The 4,787-nt window shown below is 38.2% G+C and overlaps 1 long non-coding RNA gene across 1 annotated transcript; it reads left to right on the top strand.

Moving 5' to 3' along the window:
- The first annotated feature begins 1,043 nt into the window (after positions 1-1,043).
- Positions 1,044-4,555, top strand: LOC144033345 (uncharacterized). Its single transcript, XR_013287944.1, has 2 exons — positions 1,044-1,219; positions 2,601-4,555. It is a non-coding gene; the product is annotated as an uncharacterized LOC144033345 (long non-coding RNA).
- Positions 4,556-4,787: the final 232 nt, after the last annotated feature.

Below are 4,787 nucleotides of genomic sequence, written 5' to 3'. Positions count from 1 at the left end.
CATAACTTAATGATTATATAAAGAATGTTGAGATTTGAACCAGCCCCAAATGGGAAACTGTCAAAAAAAAAAAAAAAAAGAAAAAAAAATGAAAGCACAAGAAGTGCCGAGAGCCACGCAAAAAAAATAAATAAAAATGTGTGCTAATTCAATAGCAATAATGATCACTGTCAAAGATTGATTTCATGAATAATATGTCCACTGACAGCTACAGACACAACTACAAATAATAATAAAAAAAATACTTCATATTAAAATACAAACAGATGTATGTTTGTATATGTTTATATAAAAATAAAATGTGTTATTTAGCTTCCAATAAATTCAGCTTTCTTATAATATAGGGCCAAAAAAAATTATAAAAGATAAAACAACCTTTAATTTTTTATTGTTATTATTTATTATTATTATTATTATTATTATTTTACATCTTAACCGATCATTATGGAGGGCACTGTACCTATATACTGACTAGTAATAGTCGACAAACTACATACTGTACCTCTTACAATACAGACAATATGTATATAAATAAAATATTACAGGTTACATGTACAGTACGAACACACTGTGTGTGTCGACTGTTCATGATTAAATTACAAAATAAATACGAACCATAGTCTCCTTATACTAAAAAAAAAAAAAAAAAAAAAAATGTCTGTTCAGAAAATACAATACACGGAATTAAACATAACATCTGTAATGTCTCTCACAAGCAGGTGCAGCAGTGCCGTAAACCAGTGAGACGATTGGATAAAAATAGTTTGGAGTTTTAACTTTGGGTACGTGTGCATGGTGGCCTCTGGGGCTAAAATAAACCCCCCCACCCCCCCTTCTCCAAAAGCCCCCATTCACCCTCCCTCCCCCTCCCTTTGCCAGTTTCCTCGATGACGTAGGAGCCCACGTAGGTCGTTGGCGGAGGTGATGCTTCTGAATGAATGAACGTACCCAACCCACCCCACCACCCCGCCACAACCGCCCCCTCTTCCCTCCATCACCCGCATCCCCTCCCCTCTTCAGTAGCTAGTACTACAGCATGCCTATAAGAGCTCAGCCACGAGACAGCCGGGCGCTCCATTTCAGCGGATGGCACACGCATGCAGCCAATGGAAGGAAGGAAGCTTCTATGATATTGAAATGATTATTATTATTATTTTTTTTTTTTGGAAGCAAGGACACGATATGATTGCTCAGTTTCACCACACGTGGACATAAAAAGGTAAGACTTCACGCTACTCCAGATTCAAAGTCATTTTAATTTTAAATGTTAAGCAAAGTGGCTGGTGAAAAGCGCCCCAAAAAATGTAATGATATTTATTTTATCTTATATTTTTTAATTCAATACACTTTTCTCCCCTCTCTTGTATTTGATTTTTGGCATGCGCATCATGTAGAAGCTTTACGGTAGCGGAAGGAGGCTGGAAGTTACTGCAGTGTGAGTCACTTTGGCGCACATGGGCCGTCACAGCTGTGTGTGTGTGTATGTTAATAAGGCGGCACGATTTACCTCAGTGCTCCCTAAAATCATAAAATCACAATTTTTATGTAAATATTATTCCTCAATTCTCCCTCTCTTTTGTTATCCTCCTTTTCATTTTTTTTTCATCTTTGGAGAAGGGGGTGGGGGGGGGGGGGTGACATCGTGACGCGTTAGCGATGAAGTCAAGTTTGCGTCACTCCTTGCGCACACGCGCGCGCCAGCCAATCAGGCGGCGGCAGCGGGCCTTAAAGAGACAGCGCACCAGCGGGGCCGCTGTCACGGCTGACGTCCGCGCTGCCGGGCACCCTGCAGCGGGAGCAGGAAGAGGGAGGGAGGTGTTTGTGATGCAAAATCCCCAAGGTAACTCCTGGGGAAGAGCGCGTTGAGCAGAATGAAAATGAGGGCGGCGGAGGAGGGGCGGCGGGAGACCCACGGACGGGAGCCCAAACCGGCTGGAGACAGCGAGAAGGGGGAAGAGCGAGCGGCGCTGTCCCTGGTGCTGAACGAGCATCGTTTGAAAAGATGACGCTAAGCCCGCCATCCCTTTTTTTTTTTTTTTTTTTTTTTTTAAATGTACTCGTCCATTTATCTCACTTATTTACACTATCAACCGTCAAATACTTGGTAATCTTCCATATTTAAAAATGACAATCCATTACTTGGTCAAACTGGTCATCCATATTCTTCAACTTAGCAAATATATAGACAACAAAGCGTACAATGTGATATTGTAAGCTTTTTTCTTCCACAGCACTTAGTGAATAATGATACGTCAATATTCCTTGCTAACTTTTTAAACGACGACACCGGGATGAATAAGTGAGTTTTTATTATTTGTCACAGTGTGTTCAAGTGGTTTTGGGCAGTAAATTGAAAACCGGGTCGCGCAAAAGTCGTGCCGACTTTGGCAAGGTAGAGGCTCATAAACTGCCAGTATTGAGAGTGGGGTGGTGGTATGCATGGTGAGCATCGAGTAGGGTCATTTTATACATCAACACGGACCAGTGAATTTGTCTGCTGAGACATATCTAATATACACATCTATTCTTATTTGCACCCTTACATCCTTCCTTTGTCAAAATATAATTTCGAATTCTGAACCTAACAAACTTGTTTTCAGAACCATGGACAGTGACCTGCGCCTTTGTTATTTCTCTCAGTTAGCCCATGATGAGAAGCACCAAGAACAAAACTTGCCAACTAAATGGCAGCCCCAGCTGTTGCTCCCTACACACACACAAGAAGAAGAAGAAAAAAAAAAGAGGAGGAGGACCAAAACACATCAGACGAGCGCTGGCTGACGTCAGTTGCGCTTGCATAAGCCGCCAAAGCCACGCCGCTCCCGGACGTCCTTATCCTGTGTGTGACTCATGGATTATTGGCATCCAAATCGATAGGACATGAAAAACAGAAAAAAAAAACTCAGCCGAATGCTGTGTTGTTGTTGTTGTTGTTGTTGTCCGGCTGGCTGCCAGCTTGTTGCTTTCCAGCCAAGTGAGCTGCTCGTCAAGTTCTCATCATTGTCCTCTTTCTCTCTTTTTTTGTTTTTTTTGTTTTTCTTCAGCCTGCAGTCAAAAGTGTGGTCAGTGCATCAACACCTTGGCTCTAGACTGCTTACTGCTAAAAGTCCTCCCCAGTACAGTAACAGTCTACAGTCATGGCTACTGACGCCTGGCGAGAGCTCAGCGGGGAAGAGGATGCCTGGCAAGTTTTTTTTTTTTTTGGCACCACGTCAGCTGCAGGAGCGACCAATAGCAGCACCTCACATCTCTCCTCTGTCTCCATGGCGACCGTGGCATTAGATTGTTACTGTAGCAACGGCACCGGTGGTAACAGTCTACAGCCATGGTCGCTAGGGGGCAAAAAAAATACACAACGCCCCTTTGGGGGGACAAAGTGGCATGGAAACGCATCTAGAGTTGCTATAGTGAAATATGTAACTGCATAAATGTGTTTTTGGAGAACAGCAGATAATGATTTTTTTTTAAGTAATAAAGAATAGGACCGAATTGATATGGATTTTTAGTTTACTTTTTTTAAATGCTGATTACAGTTTTCGGCAGTTAATATATATATATATATATATATATATATATATATATATATATATATATATATATATATATATATATATCAGAGACCCAATTAGTTATTTATTTCAAAAATTATTTCAAAAGTATAGACTGAATTAAACGATTGTTTTTTTTTGTTTCCATAACACAACAGTATGAATTACAGCCAGAGCATTTGATTATTTTTACTATTTTGTATTTAACTTGTGAACAGTTTGGAAGGAAAAAAAAAAATGAACTGATGAATTTAGCTTAAAGCAACGTGAGTAAAATTGACCTCAGGGAATTATTATTTTTTTTCTCTTCTTGTACTCGAATAAAGTGTAATTGTACATCCACTCCAGTAGGTGGCGAGCTCAATGTCAGAGAGTGCACAAGGAGTATTAGCACCTCACAAATTATATTATATATTGTCAAGGTCAGAGAGTTGGCGGTGTGGGACAAAATAGTTTCTTCCTGGGGTGACAAAAATTAATTGAGAAGCACTTCTATGGTTCCTTACTTTCATTATGGAAAGTAAAAAAAAAATTATATATTTATCAAATCAATAAGTGTCTTGAACTTATTACAGTGTGAGTCAATGAATAGATTTCAAAATCTTGCTGATGGTCTGTCAATCTGTAAATGGTCTTGGAGCAAAATACTTGCAGAAGCAAAAAAAAAAAAAAAAAACCCTCCGGTCGTCTGAGACAGGATGCAGAACCAAACAAAGTGAAGCAGCATTTAGTTGTTATGCTCCTCACTGTCTTTTAAATCAGAACGGAAAACAAAAAATTATCCTTAATTCACATGAGAATATTTTATTCCCTTGTTTTAACCCCCATTTGCTCACTATCTTTTTATCATTTTAGTCAAATTATTTTTAGTTAATTTATGATTTTTGCAATGCCTAAAATGACATTTTGTTTCTCTTTGTGTGATACTTGTAATGCTTTATGTAACACACTTTGAATTGTCTTGAACATGAAATGTGCAATACAAATAAACTTAAATTTTCAAAGCGTCTTTTATTCATGTCATCATTTGTGGATTTAATATATATATATATATATATATATATATATATATATATATATATATATATATATATATATATATATATATATATATATATATATATATACAACATTGTGTCTTAACATGTTATGTCCTTGACTTCCTGCCCATGCATACTGGACAGCATTTATTTCATGACAAAGTAAGCTTATAAATAAATAATATTCTTTAAACGGCTG

The sequence above is a fragment of the Festucalex cinctus genome, chromosome 13 (genome assembly GCF_051991245.1).
Source record: "Festucalex cinctus isolate MCC-2025b chromosome 13, RoL_Fcin_1.0, whole genome shotgun sequence".
NCBI lineage: Eukaryota > Metazoa > Chordata > Actinopteri > Syngnathiformes > Syngnathidae > Festucalex > Festucalex cinctus.
This window is presented reverse-complemented; position numbering and strand designations above follow the sequence as displayed.